The following is a 19,304-nucleotide window of genomic DNA, read 5'->3' as shown; positions in this document are numbered from 1 at the left end:
CCGCATCAAGGAATCAGTACCCAAGGTAGAAACAGGATCAGGACCAGGACCTCAGATGCTTCAGGATTAGGTAAATATCTATTGCCTAGCATTTAAAAATCAACGAGAACTGACTTTCTTTGTGTGGCGGTCTAGATATGTTCCTGGCTCTTTTTTTGTTTTGTTTTTTTTCAGAAACGTAGATTGGAACTAGATAATGATAATTAAATGTCACCTGCCTAGATTGCACCACTTTGAGGAATACCTTTTTGCTGGGTTCCTTCTTCCAGCACCAATTTCTTCATAGAAGAAAGACTTGATTATGGCCCCTATACCAAGAACCTGAGTTTTCAGGTCAGGCTTTTAAATCAGGGTCAGAAGTTTATTCTTTCCTAATTCCTCTGGCAAGCCTGTCTTATGGTGCTTGCCAGACTAGACCTTTCTCCCAGTGCAGCTTTTAAATTTCAAACCACAGCTTAAAATTAATGTTCTGTAGCAGTTTTTCCAATAAGAACTGTGTTCAAGCAGTCTGTAATTAACAGGCAGGCTTGCCGTAATTGTGTAGTACTTCCTCTTTTGCAGTAAAGTTTCCAAGAATTCTTTTTCAAATTTGCTACAATTTCCAATTAAATTCTGCTCTGAATTAAGATGATCCTGCCTCACCCAGAATAAACGAAGGTTCTGTTTCTCTTTCTAAAATCTAAGCTCTATCAATCTTAGAATGCTGGAAATTTTCCTCCAAAGTTCCTGAACCGCATAAAATCCATTCAGAAATATTTAACTTGGCTTCTGCTGAGAAAATCAAAGCTGCTCTTTTTCTAATCAGTTCTGCTCTGTCTGACTTTCTCCATATGCATTCTCTCTTGCAGCCCATTTCAGAATGATCACCAAAATGTGCTTCAAAACACTTATATCTCTCTCATCTTTCCCAAACAAACTCCATTAAATCCAACTATTTCTAGGGGTTTTGTGGTTGATATTATCCCTTTCAGGGCTCGCTCACTCACTCTATAGCACCCTACTCTGTCAGCTGCTCGTCTCCAACTGCCACAACAAAACTCTGAGTCAAGTAATTATAACTGCATCACTAACCGCCTCATGCCTCCAGCTGCGTGGCTCCACGAGGTTGCTCATGCTTTTTTCAAATAATGCAGCTCTAAATTGTGGTTTATTCCCAAAAGCTAACACAGTTCTCCAGTTACACACACTCACACTCTATCATTTACACTCATCCACCCCTCCAATCATACTTTTTAAATGGTGCTGTTGGTCCCCTATGCATGTGACCCCTGTGCAAGCAGATGCATGTGTCAACACAGTGCTGCAACTTCAGGGTTTCTTTCCCATATTTTGCCAGGACCCCCCTCTGCATGCATGCCCTCACTGTGCGAAAAGTCTTCTCCCAGGGGCCAATGCAGCAAGCCTCGCGATAGAATCGCAGACCTCTACCGTGAGCTTTCCTCTAAAAGTTGGCCGCAGGATGCAGCATTCAAGGAACATGCAAATTATTGTGGCAGTAATCCACAGTTCATTGCCAAATGTCACCTTTCTTTTCAGTACCTGAGCCACAATTGGCTCAGACACTGATAGAAAGGGTGACATTAAAAAAACAAAAAGATACCGGCAATCTGCACTAGTTCTTGATCTCTTTCCGCTCCTGCCTAACTAACCCTGCCCCCTGGTGACTGTTGATCCTCCCACCACCCCCCTCCCAATCCCCTGACAGGACCAACACCAGCCAGCCTCTGTCTCACCCCTTCCCCTGCCATGATTAGTCCCCTCCCTTCCTGCTGAGAAAACTATTGCCCTGGTATCTGATGGCACCCTTCCCCTGCCCCCCCCCCCCCATCCAACCAGAATTTAAAAAAAAAGAAGTCCCTGGTGTCTAGTGACACCTCACTCACCCCAATCCCCTTTCCAAGCCCTCCCTGGATCCCCATACCTTGAACAAGGCAGGAGTGATTCCCACTTGCTTTCATCGGACTGCAGTAGCATGTGGCGCTTATTTTGATTTCAGTTCTACTGCATTCCGCACACTTGACGTGAAAGCATACTAAGTGCTGCTTGTTGCTGCAACTCAGGGAAGGAGTGCAGCTCACAACAGATTAAAGGAGCATGCATGGGGGGGGGGGGTGTTTTAGCACGTCTTCTTCTGCCGCACCCTCAGAGCTACTGCCCTGCTTGTGCTAGTCGTGTAGCACACCTTCCAGGTCTTCACTACATACTGGTGTGTCGTAACACTCCAGTTAAGAATCACTGCTTTAAAGAACAGATTCCTGCCAGGCATCCTTACTTGGCTGTGAGTGCATCAAGACTACTTTTAATTAGATTAGGCAATCTACAATAATGTAACTGTAACCTTGTTGTTGTTTTTTTTAATAAAAATAATCTCCTACATATATGGATAATTTTTAAACCTATCCAGTTGCAGGCTGTAAGAACAGCATCCTCCTTTTTGACCTGATCATTCTCCTTTCTTATCGCCCGTCCTCTATCCCACTTTCCTTATAGGAATTGCACTCATCAAGAACAATAAGGAAACTGATTTTGGAGAAAGATATTGTGGTTATAGCAGTGGTGGCTCCAGAAGCAGGAATGATTGTAGGGTATTAGGGATCAGAGGACTGTCCATGGGGACCAATGGGATGTCCAGGGATTAGAGAAGTGTCTATGGGGGGTCAGGAGTGTCTAATGGGATCAGGGGAATGACTGGGAGGAGTTTGGGGATGTCTGCAGGATCAGAGGAGTGTCCAAGAAGATCGGCAGGGTATCTAGGGGTCACCCTAGAGGCCCTAGTGGCCACCATTGGCTTGTGGGCCTTGCTGCGAAGAACACTGCCTTAATCTCACCCTCTTCTTCCTCCCTTGCATATTAAATGCCTCACTGCAGTGATTAGCTGGCAATTGTACAAGGAGCGTGGCAATTCCTTGGGCTGCCCACTCCTAGCTTCTTCTCTAATCCAGGGTATGGGACCCACAAACAGCATAGTTTTTTCCCCTGGTTCTAACTCTGACAGCAGAACAGGACTTGATCAGAAGAAGCATTGCTATTCTCTGACCAATCAGTGCTGGGAAAAGTTTATGTATATCCACACTGAAGACCCTGATCTCCTGAGATACTATAGATACTGTACAATACAGTAACAAGTGTTAATTTTGTGGCCTTTACCATGGCCATGAAATAATAGGTTCTAGGGGGCTGCCACCAGCTTTTACAAGTCATATGGTTACACCTTTTCCAATTTAGACCTTTTATTCTGGAACTCATGTCCCCTACACATACATCAGGAATCCTCCCTCTTCAAATTTAAAAAAGCTGTCTTGAATTTGAAGAGGGAGGATTCCTGACGTATGTGTAGGGGACAAGAGTTCCAGAATAAAAGGCTTTTCATCTGGCTTTTGAGGATGGTGGGGATGATAAAATAAGGGTACTGAACAAGTGAGTAATGGTTAGGAGTTAAACGCAGAATCAAAAAGGTGGGCTTTTAGTCTAGATTTGAAGACGGCCAGAGATGGAGCTTGACGTACCGGCTTAGGAAGTCTATTCCAGGCATATGGTGCAGTGAGATAAAAGGAACAGAGTCTGGAGATAACGGTGGAGGAGAAGGGTGCAGATAGGAGATTTACCCAGTGAATGGAGTTCCCGAGGAGTGTAGGGAGAGATAAGAGTGGAGAGGTACTGAGGAGCTGCAGAGTGAATGAACTTATAAGTCAATAAGAGGAATTTGAACTGTATGCGGAAATGGATAGGGAGCCAGTGAAGTGACTTGAGGAGAGGGCTAATATGAACACAACAACACTGGTGGAATATATGTCATGCAGCAGAATTTTGAACAGATTGAAAAGGAGAGAGATGGCTAAGTGGGAGACCTGTGAGAAGCAAGTTGCAATAGTCTAAGCAAGAGGTGATAAGAGTGTGGATGAGGGTTCTGGTAGTGTGCTCAGAAAGGAAAGGGCAAATTTTGGTGATATTATAGAGAAAGAAACAACAGGTTCTAGCAGTCTGCGTAATATGTGCAGAAAAGGAGAGAGAGGAGTCTAAGATGATCCCAAGGTTACGAGCTGAAGAGACAGGAAGGATGAGAGTGTTATCCACAGAAATAGAGAATGGGGGAAGAGGAGAGGTGGGTTTAGGGGGAAGATAAGAAGCTCAGTCTTGGTCATGTTTAGTTTCAGATGGCGGTGAGACATCCAGGCAGCAATGTCAAACAGGCAGGCTGATACTTTGGCCTGGATTCCTGCTGAGATTTCTGGTGTGGAGAGGTAGATCTGGGAGTCATCAGCATAAAGATGACACTGAAAACTATGGGATGAGATCAGAGTACCAAGGGAAGAAGTATAAATGGAGAAAAGAAGAGGTCCCAGGACAGATCCCTGAGGTACACCAACTGACAGTGGGATAGAAGTGGAGGAGGACAATATAGCAGGGCCACCAAGAGACTGAGCTTGGCACCACCCCACCACTCGAGCCTCAGCTGCCACCCCTCCACTCAGGATGCCACCGCTGCCCACCCCCCACACTCAGGTCACCGCTCCATCCCACTCAGGCTGCAGCTGCTGCAGCTGCCACCGCTGCCCCGCCCCCTTACCTTTCTGCATCTGCTTTTCCTTCAGTCTATCACTCTCCTGCTCCTGTGTGTTGGCACCTGGGTTATCACATTAACGCAATCACCCAGGTCCCGACACACAGGAGCAGGAAAGAGACAGACTGAGGGAGCAGAAACTTCTGCCTGCCTCCGGACGTCTTGCCAGCACCGGACCCCCTTGGGGGCCAGGCCTTGGAAATCTTGCCCCTCCCCTCTCTGCTGCCCTAATAGACGTAAGTCTGTAGATATCTGGCATAAACTCTGCATGTGTGTTGCATTTTAAATGGTGACAGTAGTGCAACTGCATTTTGTAAACAGGCCAATTTAATACATCTATACTTTATTTGTGTAGTGTAATACTTTTAGCACCATGTAACTGGCACAGCTGTACTGAGCTATATATTTTTATGCTGTTAAGGAGTTTTCTTAACTTTCTCCTTTTATATTTTCTCTCGCTGGGAAAATAGCACTGCTATCACTGTCACTGGGATTTGCCTTTCATCTCACCACTACTCGGTAGTTTTTTCAGGTTTCTAAGTGGTATTAAATGTATTTGTATTCTGATGCTTCTTCTTTGAAACTCTACCTACTGAGCACAAGCTCAGGTGGCTTATATCTGCAAGATCCAGTATGAAAGAATTGACAATATGAAGTGCAGCCAATCTCCTTTCTGCCAATTTCCACCCGTACTCAATGGAAATATCCCCTTTTTAGAAAAGCAAAACTTCAGATATCATCTCGGGATTATTTAGATCTAAAAGCTTAATTTCTCAATTGGTTTCAAGAAAGAGAAGAACAACCTAAAAAGAAGTTTATTAGTCACTGTTTTCCTCCCATTTCTTTTAGTTTGGTCTTCATTACTTAAGGGCCCTTTTACTAAAACACGGCCAGTCCACTGCGGGCTTGCCTCACGGCGATCCAGCACTACCGCTGGGCTAACACAGGAACCTGGCAATAGTGCCTGCCCCTACTGCCTGCCACTTCAAAAATATTTTTACATTTTTTACGCCAGAGGCTTACCTGGTAGTAATTGGGCAGCACCGCACACTGTCAGGATAGCGCATGAGCCTTTACCGCCTCCTTAAAAAGGTGGCAGTAAGGGCTGCCCAGGAAATGGCCATGTGGCAAGTGTTTAAATTTTTAAAGCCTTTTACCGTAACTTTATCTATAATAAGCAAAATAGAACCTCAATAAGAAAATAATACAAAAGGCTTTCAGTAGTTATTTATTTATTTATTTATTTTAGAACATTTATACCCCGCTTTTTGCCACTAAAAGCAGCCCCAAAGCAGTTTACAATGAACTGAGAAAACAATTACAATGACATTAGAGAAGGTCGAGGAACAAAGGTAGAAGGGAAGGGAAAAGAGTCTAAAATGGACGGTGGTAATCCAGATGCTGAGAGGCATCAGTGTGGCTGGAACAGCTCCCAACAAGGCGCCGTAGGGGGACCCAGCGAGCGCCCAGAACAGCCAGGACAGCTAACTGCATGGCAATCCATGATGGAGAGCTGGCGAAACCAGGGAAGGCTGGAAAAGATGTGAAGAGGCCGGACTGGCCAAGCCGGAACAACATGGTGCAAGTTGCGTTGAAAATTGCTTTGGTACTGACCACCAGCACCCAAAACGAGTGGAGCAGCGATCAGGAGATGAGATGCCAGAAGCCCAATGGAGCTCCAGCGAGGAACAACGGCTGGTGAACGGCTGAGCACCAGAAGCAGGAGCGGCCCGGAGAGATAAAACGGGAACCGGGGAAGGTCCAGCTGGTGGTAGTCAATCTTGGGAGAGAGAGCAGGGAAGTTGTAGCCAGGAACAAAAGCCAGCGCCCTCAACACAACAGGTCAGACCGCAATTGGTCGGCAGCAGGCCCGCGGAACCGTAGCAACGGGCAGATCCAACTAGACAGACGGCAACCCACAGCGCCCAGGTCCAAAACAGGCATAGGTCCAGCGAGAAGGAGCTGATCCATGGCCAAGCGCCAGCGGATTTCCCTAGACCAATGACACAGGCCACATGAGCACTGACGATGCGATCGGGCTAATAGCTGGCCCTCCGAAATGCAGGAGATGAGCTATGTTGGCTGGGGCTCCCCTCGATGTTCCGCTCCAAAACAGGGGAAAACGGTTAAAATCGGTTCACCGAAGCAACGAGGAAGCTGGCGCAAACAAAATCGGGCCAATATATAGCTGATCAACAGTTAGCTCCAAGATGGCATCAGGAGCTAACGGCTCTTTAGCCCGTTATTCAGCCGCCATTTTAGTATTGTCCTGTGAAATGAATAAAAATAAAAGTATATGCATGCCAACCAAAAGGATTGTGCCAGCTACTCATATAAAGGATAAAGGAAGTACAGTGCACTCCATTTAAGTGCACGTCAGATAAGCGCATGCTCTGTTTAACTGCATGCCGTACTTTGGTCCCATTTTTGGCGCCATCAATTTCTATGGGGACAAACTTCAGTTTAGCACACCACTGATAAGTGCAAGATTTGCTTATATGCATGGTTTAAGACCGCTCCTCTGCAGGAAAGACTCTGCATAAGAGCACGCACGGAATATGGAAGCCGATTGGCACGTGACAAAGGGGAGATAAATTTGAAATCTTGTTGGTTAACTGCCAAAGGCAGAATAAGCAAAAGAATGTCATTAGAGTGTACACTGGAGTTGTCGTTGTCGCACAACTGTAAGACTTTAACGCTGGCTAAACAAATAGAAGTTGTTAAAAAATTAGAAAACAAACAAAGTCAAGCATCTATTGCTAAAGAATATGGTGTCAATTCCAGTCAAATTTCATGTATCTTGAAGCAGAAAGATCAGCTTCTGGAAGACTGGCAAAACAATACAAATCCACACAGGAAACAAAAACAGGCGGGAAAAGCTGAGGATGTTGAAGATGCTCTTCTTCGGTGGTTTTCTCAAGTCAGGAGCAGACAGTTTCCTGTCAGTGGTACACTGCTTATGGAGAAAGCTAATCAGCTAGCTGAAAGTCTTGGACTACTAACTGAATTCAAAGCCACTGTTGGATGGTTGGAAAGATGGAAGGAGAGAACAACATAAATTCAAGAAACAGCATGGTGAAAAACAAGACGCTGATAACTTTGGTGCTGAAAATTGGGTTGTTTCAGTTCTTCCTACCATCTTGAATGAGTTTGCACCTCATGACATTTTCAATGCTGAGGAAAACGGTCTCTACTGGCGAGCGATTCCTAACATTCCTAAATTCAAACAAGCCGAAACTACAGGAAGTAAAATGTCGAAGGACCAACTGACGATCCTCCTTTGCTGCAATATGGATGGGAGTGAGAAATTGGAACCACTCGTCATTGGAAAGAGCAAACAGCCCCGTTGCTTCAAGAATGTTAAGCGACTTCCTGTGTCATACGAGGCTAATGCAAATTCATGGATGACTAGGGAAATTTGGAAGCAGTGGCTAAAGAATTTAGACACTAGAATTCGGGCACAAAAGCGTCAGATTTTGATGCTTTGTGATAATTGTGCTGCACACAGTGATGATGTCAGGTTGTCTAATGTCAAGGTGGTCTTCCTGCCACCAAACACTACCTCTCTCTGATCCAACCTATGGATCAGGGCATAATAGCCAATTTCAAACAATATTATCGGGCTCTTGTGCTACGTCGTCTGATGAGTGTTATGGATGACCAGACTGGCAAGAATAAACGTGCTGTTGAACTGGCTCGTAATCTATCACTGTTGGATTCCCTGCATATTCAGAAAGAAGCCTGGAATCATGTTACAAAGGCAACCATTATGAACTGCTACAAGCGGGCAAGCTTTGTTAAGGATGTGGAGAGGAATGAAACAGATGCAGCTGTTGCAAATGCGTCAGATGAACAGGCTATTGACATCCCAGCCGGTGTTACTGAAGAGGAGTTTCATCACTACGTAGCTGTTGATTACGATCTACAAACAACTGATGATAGCACTGATGTCGAGATATGCGCCTACACACAGGCAACGGCTGATGATGAAGCAGATGATGAAATGAGCAGTGAGGCACATGCTGACAAAATTGAACAACCTCCTGTCACTTTTTCAAGAGCGCTGGAGAGTCAACACCGTGTGGGCCTATCTGGAAGCCACTGGATGTCAGTGCTATGACAGTTTTTACCGTCTGGCAGACATAGTCTATGGAACTCACAGACACAAGAGTGTACAGAGGACTATGACTGATTACTTCAAGTAAGCCTAACGTCAGTTAACAGAGACTGTATAACATCAGTTAATGGAGACTGTATACTGTACGTATAATAAACAGTACTGTACATATGTTTATCAGATGTCAAGCTTCTTTGGGTCACAATGGTTAAGTGCATGCTCCAGTTAACTGCATGTATTTCTTTGGTCCCAGACCCTTGCACTTAAGCGGATTGCACTGTATATGAAAAGTCATCCAAAATAAAAACATGTAGAATCTATAACAAATTTTAAAACCAATGAGAACAAATGCATGACTGTGAACATGCAAAACATGCTTGAGAATAGAGTGAGACTTGTGGAATTTATTATATTGTCAGCATGCCGTTAGTTATAATTATATAAGCAGATAAAATTCAAGCAAGAAGCATGCAGACTGATTTGTGCGTGGGAAGAGGGAAAAAATTGTTACCCATCCATTCCGATAGACGCTGATCAAGAAAATTTTGTAATGGCTCTGGAGATTCAAAAGATCTTGTTGTGTTGTTTAAAATCACTGTCATCCTTGCAGGGTATTGGAGCCCATGTCAAGCTCCAAGATCTTTAAGCTGCTGTTGAAATTGAAAAGGCTGCGTTCTTTTTAAAGCTGTGGCCTTGGATAGATCTGGCACGATCATAATTTTTCGGCCCTCAAACATGATAGGCTGAATGGATCGCACTGTTGTAAGAATCTGGAGAGTTTTGCAATGATCAGGCGCGGTGCTCTAATTTTACCAGGAGTGTGGTGGGCCCTTTCTATATCCAGTGGAGCTTCTAACTGAAGATTCAGCATGGAGGGGATCCAAATGCTCAAGAATTTGATCGTGTCTGAACCTTCTGCACCCTCAATGAGACCCAATATCCTGAGGTTAAGTCTTCCACTTGTCTTCCTAGCTGTCCTTGTTTATCGGAAGTGCATTTTTTATGATCTGCAAAATCTGATGCATTTTGTTCCACCTTTGTCTCCAAGTTTACCAATTTAGCTTAAAATTCTGCCACTGAGATGGTAAGTGATGCTAGGTTTTCAGTTCACATGAGGTACTGAAATACCTGATACTCAATTTACAAATGGCTTTAATTTCATCCATTAGCATGTCAGACGCCATTCTTGAAATCTTGCTGGGCTTCATGGAAATGGTTTTGGATCACGTTGGGGAAACCTCTAGCATCAGCAAATTATATTCAGTCTTTATATATATATATATATATATATATATATATATATATATATATATATATATATATATATATATATATATATATATATATATATATATATATTTTACCATAGGGCACTATGGACTCCACAGAGAATGTCATTAGGAAAATTGTCTAAATCTAATATTTGTTGGTCATGTAAATCACACATATGTACCTTTAAACATATAAACATGGAGAGGAGGAGTGGCCTAGTGGTTAGAGTGGTGGACTTTGGTCCTGGGGAACTGGGTTCAATTCCCACTGCAGGCACAGGCAGCTCCTTGTGAGTCTGGGTAAGTCACTTAACCCTCCATTACCCCAGGTACAAATAAGTACCTAAGCCACATGGAGGCTGCCATGAGTGGGAAAGAGCAGCGTACAAAAAAAATAATATTTGATTGCCACTCCACACATTCATTTTGGAAACAGGTATGGGAAAAAGTAACAACTATTCTTACTATTCAGAAACCCCTGTCACTAAAGCTAATAATTTTTGGTTTGTTAGCAGTTGAATCAGATCTTGCACTTTCAGATTCTAAATTGTTAAATATTGTACTTGCTATTGTTATTAAGTCTATACTTAACAATTGGAAAGATAATTCCGTACTCTCAATGCATTTTGGTATGTTATATCCAAAAAAAAAAAAAAAATCTGGTCACGTTTAGATGCATACCTTAATGAGTCTTCTTAGTGATTTCTGTATTTGTTATCATTATTTATTAGGGTCATATATCAATTAAACACCTATTAGAGTAAGTATGGTTAAAAGTAATGTACTGTTTACTAATGTGTGACTGTGCCTATGGTATGGTCACCCTATACTTTTCATAAATCTTTCTGTATAGGCACAGACTATTACGTGTACACTTTTTATACTGTATTGTTATATTTTATGTACATTTAAATAAATAAAATAAACATGGAAAAAAAAGCTTTTTACCTCTGCTGGAAAAGGGAGCCTCAGCATGTAGCAAATCCATGTGCCGATGCCATAACAGGGCTCCTTTTACCGCAGCTCTTCCACTCAGGAACCACACGATACCAAGGGTTACATTTTCTTACTTCTATAAGGCTAACTAAACAATGTGCTGAACTGGCAAATCCATGATCTCAGATAAAGGTGGAGTTCACTTAAGAGAAAAATGTACATGGTTAATGACATTATCTTGGCCCATCACATTGATCTATTTTGTCTTACAGAAACCTAGTTAACAGATTCTGACACTCCTCGTTTGCATCTCGTTTATCCATTTAATTATGACTTTCTTTTTTCTAACCACTTTCACCAACATGGAGCATTGCTGTAATTTACTCAGAAACCTTATCTATCCAGTCTTTGCATATCTATTCCTCCCCATTAATTGAGGGTCTCTCCTTTTGAATCTTTAGTGCCACGCCAGTTATTTTTTTCTTGGGTTATCAGCCTCCACCAGTTATTTTTGTGTCTCTTCTATCCTTATGCGATATCCTTTCCAACTATGTTATGGATAGTTTTCTACTTGTTGTTACTGATGACTTTAACCTTTATGTCACTCCCTCGATACCTCTGCTGGGTGTTATCTTACAACCAGGGGCGTATCTGCGTGGGGCCTCAGGGGCCTGGGCCCCCGCAGATTTTGCCCTGGACCCCCCCTACCGCCATCAACCCTCCCCCGCTGCCGTTCTTACTTTTGCTGGCGGGGGACCCCAACCCCCGTCAGCCGAGGTCTGCTTCCACCTGCCGCTGCCGTAAAAACTTCTTCTTCAGCCGGCGGGGGACCCCAAACCCCCGCCAGCCGCCCCGCGGTGTTTAAAATTCATCTTCGGCCTCCGTGGCCGTGCTGCTGTGATAGGCGCTGTTGAAATCCACTTCGGAGTCTGACGTCGTTTTTACGGCAGCGGCAGGTGGAAGCAGACCTCGGCTGGCGGGGGTTGGGGTCCCCCGCCAGCAAAAGTAAGAACGGCAGCGGGGGAGGGTTGGCGGCGGGAGGGGGGTGGAGAGAGTCATTGGTGGCGGTGGGGGCTCGGCGGTGGGGGCTCGGCGGCGGGGGGGGGGGTTAAAATGTGCCCCCTCCCTCTGGCTCTGGCCCCCCCTACCGCTGGAGTCCAGATACGCCCCTGCTTACAACACTTCCTCTTTCATTGAACACTTCCTCTTTCATCAACAGATCACTCACTTCTCTCTTTCTTTTGGATTTCTGAATCTGCCTCTTAAGAACATAAGTGTTTCCTATTTTTGGAAAGAGTAAACAAGTGATTCACTTCTACCCATTCCACTCCACTCCACTCAGTCTATCATATGTCCCCTCATATCATATGCAGTTGCACCATGGAGTAATACAATAACATAGTAACATAGTAGATGACGGCAGAAAAAGACCTGCACGGTCCATCCAGTCTGCCCAACAAAATAAACTCATATGTGTATACCTTACCTTGATTTGTACCTGTCTTTTTCAGGGCACAGACCGTATAAGTCTGTCTAGCACTATTCCCCACCTCCCAACCACCAGTCCCATCTCCCACCACCTGCTCTGGCACAGACCGTATAAATCTGCCCACCACTATCCTCGCCTCCCAACCACCAACCCCTCTTCCCCCCACCGGCTCCGCATTATAACATTATAACATTCTCTGTAAGCCACATTGCGCCTGCATGAGTGGGAAAATGTGGGATATAAGTAACAAACAAAATAAAAAATAAAATAAAGATTCTGATTTCTTTGTATTGTCTGCGAATAGATTTGGAGGAGAGAAGAATCAAGATGGCGATTTGAGCAGTGGTGTGGAAGCGACGCTCTGCAGGCTGTCGATTAATCTGCCGTGTGCGCTCCGTTTGCTATTCGAGAGATGGGTAAGCGGAAGGGGAAAACTGCGGCACCTACCTCCATGGTCCCGCACTTGACACCATCTATCCGCCAGACGACCCTCGACAGCTTTGGTATCGCTTCCCAGGTTCAGCGGGATCCCGCTTCGATCAGCCCTGCTCTTTCAGGAGCGGAGCGCAGCATAGAGGGAGTTTCGTTAAGTCCTCCCTCACTTACAGCGCCCCAGCAACCCGGCCTCGAATTTTCCCCATGGGGACCACAGAGAATTGAGGAGAACGCTACCATTACTGTGGAAGGAGGACCCAGGGGATCTTCAACCCCAGGAAGTGAAACGTCGGAACAGGGACAGAGTCAACCCTGTTCTTCTACTCCTGGGAGGTTAACGCCGGGGAATACTGGAGAAATTAGAAGACCAGCTGTAGTCACACTGGAGACCTTATGGGACGCAATACAGGGTGTAAGTACTGCATTACTACAGATGAATACTTTAATGAAAGATGAAATTTCCGAGTTAAAACAAGGACATCAGGATTTTTCTGTTAAACTTCAAGAGCAAATTGGGAAAAATGATAAGTTTGAAGGGGAACTGGATAAATTACAAAATGTTACATCAGAATTAATTAGAGAAAGAGAGATCCAAGAAAGAAAAATTGAATATTTGGAAAACACCGCTCGTAGGAATAACTTAAGAATCTTAAATTTTCCAAAATGTCCACTGTTACCCGCAGTCGATATGCTCAAGAAATATTTTAGAGAAATACTGGAGATCCCAGAGGAGGGCTTTCCGCCCATAACGAGGGCCCAGTATTTATCAGGAATAAAGGGTTCCAAAGGATTAACTCAAGATAATCCTAATCTTAACCTAACAGATTTTTTGGAAAACTCTCTTGAGATTGTAACTGAAAGAACAACGTTACTTGTTATATTTGCCTTGGAACCAGACAAAAACAATATATTTCGACTATATTTTCGTCATTTAAATGACCTTTTTCTTGGGGGCAAGATTCAAATTTTTCCAGACATTGCAAGAAATACGCAAAAAAGGAGAAAAGAATTTCTTTTGTATAAATCCAGGATTTTGAATTTAGGTGGTCTATTTGTGTTAAAATTTCCTTGCAGATGTTGTATATCTTTAGAATCTGTTAATTATGTATTTTATACCCCCAAAAAGTTGTTGGAATTCATTGAACTTAAAGAAAAAGGGAATAGACCCATGGAAACAATCCCATAAGTAATATGCTGTAAAGTCGGCTGTCGGCTACTGTTGTCCCTAACTGCTCTGTAATTTGATTACCTTTTTTTTTCCTCTGTTGATTATCCTAGTATCTTGATTCAAGTTTTTGCTTTTGATATAGGGGACTAAATTAATAGAATATTTCAATAATATATTTACTATATGTAAAATATGTTATTTATATAATCCTTTATTTTCTTTCTGGATTTCCAAGACATTTATGTTTTAAATATGTAAATGTAAAAAATTAATAAATATGAAATTAAAAAAAATAAAATAAAATAAAATAAATAAATATGTCCCCTCAGCCATCTCATCTCCAAGCTGAAGAGCCTTAGCTGCTTTAGCCTTTCACAATATGGACATCATCCATATTATTATCATTTTAATCATCTTTCTCTATACCTTTTCTAATTCTGCTCTATCTTTTTTGAGATGCGGTGACCAGAATTGTACACAGTATTCAAGGTGCAGTTGCACCATGGAGTAATACAATAACATAGTAACATAGTAGATGACGGCAGAAAAAGACCTGCACGGTCCATCCAGTCTGCCCAACAAGATAAACTCATATGTGTATACCTTACCTTGATTTGTACCTGTCTTTTTCAGGGCACAGACCGTATAAGTCTGTCTAGCACTATTCCCCACCTCTACTACTACTACTACTACTACTATTTAGCATTTCTATAGCGCTACAAGGCATACGCAGCACTGCACAAACATAGAAGAAAGACAGTCCCTGCTCAAAGAGCTTACAATCTAATAGACAAAAAATAAATAAAGTAAGCAAATCAAATCAATTAATGTGAACGGGAAGGAAGAGAGGAGGGTAGGTGGAGGCGAGTGGTTACAAGTGGTTACGAGTCAAAAGCAATGTTAAAGAGGTGGGCTTTCAGTCTAGATTTAAAGGTGGCCAAGGATGGGGCAAGATGTAGGGGCTCAGGAAGTTTATTCCAGGCGTAGGGTGCAGCGAGACAGAAGGCGCGAAGTCTGGAGTTGGCAGTAGTGGAGAAGGGAACAGATAAGAAAGATTTATCCATGGAGCGGAGTGCACGGGAAGGGGTGTAGGGAAGGACGAGTGTGGAGAGATACTGAGGAGCAGCAGAGTGAATACATTTATAGGTTAGTAGAAGAAGTTTGAACAGGATGCGAAAACGGATAGGGAGCCAGTGAAGGGTCTTGAGGAGAGGGGTAGTATGAGTAAAGCGACCCTGGCGGAAGATGAGACGGGCAGCAGAGTTTTGAACCGACTGGAGAGGGGAGAGGTGACTAAGTGGGAGGCCAGCAAGAAGCAGATTGCAGTAGTCTAAACGAGAGGTGACAAGGGTGTGGATGAGGGTTTTGGTAGAGTGCTCGGAAAGAAAGGGGCGGATTTTACGGATGTTGTAAAGAAAGAAACGACAGGTCTTGGCGGTCTGCTGGATATGAGCACCACCAGTCCCACCTCCCACCACTGGCTCTGGCACAGACCGTATAAATCTGCCCACCACTATCCTCGCCTCCCAACCACCAACACCTCTTCCCCACACCGGCTCCGCATTATAACATTGTCATTTTGTTTTCCATTCCTTTCCTAATAATTTCTAACATTCTATTTGCTTCCTTAGTTGCCATTGCATACTAAGCAGAGGGTTTCAACGAATCTTCAACAATGACACCTAGATCCTTTTCCTGGGCAGTGACTGCTAATGTGGAACCTTGCATCATAAATGCATAAGTATTGCCATACTGGGAAAAAACAAACGTCCATCAAGCAAAGCATCCTGTTTCCAACAGTGGCCAATCCAGGTCACAAATACATGTAGCTATAGTTCCTCTTCTCCATGTGCACACTTTGCACTTGCTACTACTACTACTACTTAACATTTCTAGAGCGCTACTAGGGTTACGCAGCGCTGTACAGTTTGACAAAGAAGGGCAGTCCCTTCTCAAAGGAGCTTACAATCTAAAGGACAAAATGTCAAGTTGGGGCAGTCTAGATTTCCTGAATAGGGGTGTAGTGGTTAGGTGCCAAAGGCGACATTGAAGAGGTGGGCTTTGAGCAAGGATTTGAAGATGGGCAGGGAGGGGGCCTGGCATATGGGCTCAGGGAGTTTATTCCAAGCATGGGATGAGGCGAGGCAGAAAGGGCGGAGCCTGGAGTTGGCGGTGGTGGAGAAGGGTACTGAAAGGAGGGATTTGTCTTGAGAGCGGAGGTTATGGGTAGGAACGTAAGGGGAGATGAGGGTAGAGAGGTAAGGAGGGCTGCAGATCGAGTGCATTTGTAGGTTAGTAGGAGAAGCTTGAATTGTATGCAGCACTAATTTCCTTGGAAATAATCTTTGTTATCTTCGTTAGAAGGCTATCACAAAGTTGGAATCATTATCTGTTGTTGTTCTAACAATTTTTCATCTCATGGCACAGTAATAAGCTACAGTAAATGAATCTTGCCTTGATGAAAGAAATTAAACACATAGCTCAAAACTGACAAAATAATTGGATTGAGTGAGTTTTAGAAAGATCTCTTTTTATTTTCTTAGGGGTCCTTTTCCAAAGCTGCAGTAAGCACCCTACTATAGTTTTGGGATCAGAGCACACTTCCCATGTGCTACAACATAGAGTTTATCTTTCGTGCTGGAGGCAGATCAGGGGGTAAAGAGTAGGCATGTTCTGCACTAATCAACGTAGCTACATTTCCATTTCCATTTTGCTCACACCTTTTTCAGTAGTAGCTCAAGGTGAGTTACATTCAAGTACACTGGATATTTCTCTGTCCCAGGAGGGCTCACATTCTAAGGTTGTACCTGGGGCAATGAAGGGTTGACTTGCCCAAGGTCACAAGGAGCAGCAGTAGGATTTGAACTGGCCACCTCTGGATTGCAAGACCACCAGTGCTCTAGCCACTAGGCCACTCCACATTGCTGCATGCTGACCGATTAGCATGTCCCACACTGAGGATAGTGCAGGCCACTTTTTAGTGCACTTTAGTAAAAGGTTTCCTTAGAGAATAGGTATTTAGTATTTTCTGTGTTAATGCAATACAAGAATTGTGTCAATATATTATGAAATTAGTGGGGCTATTGTACTGTGGTATAAATTAACTTTATTTTTTTCTGTTGTACTTTTATTATAAAACTTCTTGGAGTGTTTTAATGGCTTTTATCATCCCTGGGCAGTACTGAAAATGAGCTTTGGATCAATAGTTCTATACGCCTAAGAAATAAATGACAAAATATAATCTTAAGGGTCACAGAAGCTCTGTCTGTAGGAAACAGCAGTGTGGAACTAAGTCTAGACAATACCTAAGAAACTATTTCCAGTTTTCTAATTTTCATATTGAATAAAATAAGCTGCATGGCAAATAGCATGCTTGGATAATTGCCAGAATATAATTTGAGAACCCCACTATGCCAGCTTTTATATTAAACTTGGCATAAATTGAAGAAGGTAACATTGAAGTGAGCAAAGTCTGTGTGGATTAACAAAGGTAAGCATCTTTTATAATCTAGCTATTAGCCAAATACTGATGGATTTAAATTTTGGTAATGAGAGCTCAAATTCAACCAAACTGCATTTATTATATTTTAGAAAAGGGTTACCACCACCTGCAGTTATGCTAGACTCATATTTACTACTTTTGTGCTCTGCAATTATATGGTGAATTTTGTTTTTTAAGTCACACAGAAAACATGCACTTAAAGGGCAATTATATAACAGGGCATTTATAATTAGGCACCTGGTATGAGCTATTCTGTAAAGGAACTAGGAGTATATATGCCTATATGGTTAGGCACTGACATTTCTGCCACCCATAGAGCTGGTATAATAAACCTTTGTGCCTAAATGTTGAAGATAAATGCATAACTTATAGCATTGTATAAGCATGTAACTGGGAGCCCACTCACCCTTCTCACATGCTTTGCCTTTATGTACACCTCCTTGCAAACATATGCTATCCAAGGTACACATATATTTACAGAATAGTGCTTTGATGGAAGATTGGCAAGTACAAGTATGTATGTGTACACATGCATGCATATATTCTACTATTGTAAACATTACACATATGGGGGGTGTGACAAATGCCTAGCCACCCGCTTGGGGTTAACTTGCAGCCAGTTAGAGGGCGTACCCCCAGCACAGCTCAGGTCTGCCTGCACCTGCTCTACACTAGCACCCTTCTTCCACGGACTGGATCACAACCACCTCTGGGCGTGTCTCCTGCTCTCAAATTATCCCCATTGATTTCTAGATTGGTGAGGCCACATTCCCAGTGGTCCCACAGTCCCCAGAAAGCACTCACAGACCAAATAGACAAACCACCAGGATTCTTTCAGTCCAGACAAAGAGGCAATAAACTGAAAATTGTTTAAAAATATTGAACAATGAACAGAAAAAGTGCAATCAGCAAACAATAACAGGTAAATTATAAAACTAACTAAACATTTGTTTACTTTGGGAGTAACTAGTGAGGTAATTAAATTTGCTGATGACACAAAGTTATTCAAAGTTGTTAAATCGCAGGAAGATTGTGAAAAATTACAACACGACTTTACGAGACTGGAAAACTGGGCGTCTAAATGGCAGATGACATTTAATGTGAGCAAATGCAAAGTGATGCATGTGGGAAAGAGGAACCCAAATTGTAGCTACGTTATGCAAGGTGCCACATTAGCAGTTACTGACCAAGAAAGGGATCTAGGTGTCATTGTTGAAATCTTCTGTTCAGTGTGCTGCTGCAGCTAACAAAGCAAATAGAATGTTAGGTATTATTAGGAAAGGAATGGAAAACAAAAATGAGAATGTTATAATACCTTTGTATTGCTCCATGGTGCGACCACACCTCGAATATTGTGTACAATTCTGGTTGTCGCATCTCAAAAAAGATATAGTGGAATTAGAAAAGGCACAGAGAAGGGCGACGAAAATAATAAAGGGGATGGGCGACTTCCCTATGACGAAAGGCTAAAGTGGCTAGGGCTCTTCAGCTTGGAGAAAAGACGGCTGAGGGGAGATATGATAGAGGACTATAAAATAATGAGTGGAGTGGAACAGGTAGATGTGAAGTGTTTGTTTACGCTTTCCAAAAATACTAGGACTAGGGGGCATGCGATGAAGCTACAAAATAGTAAATTTAAAATGAATCGGAGAAAATTTTTCTTCACTCAATGTGTAACTAAATTTTGGAATTCGTTGCCAGAGAATGTGGTAAAGGTGGTTAGCTTAGCAGGGTTTTAAAAAGGTTTGGACGGCTTCCTAAAGGAAAAGTCCATAGATCATTATTGAATTGGACTTGGGGAAAATCCACTATTTCTGGGATAAGC

Source organism: Microcaecilia unicolor, chromosome 7, assembly GCF_901765095.1.
Source record: "Microcaecilia unicolor chromosome 7, aMicUni1.1, whole genome shotgun sequence".
NCBI lineage: Eukaryota > Metazoa > Chordata > Amphibia > Gymnophiona > Siphonopidae > Microcaecilia > Microcaecilia unicolor.
The sequence above is the reverse complement of the archived record's forward strand: the minus strand, read 5'-3'. Positions refer to the sequence as shown.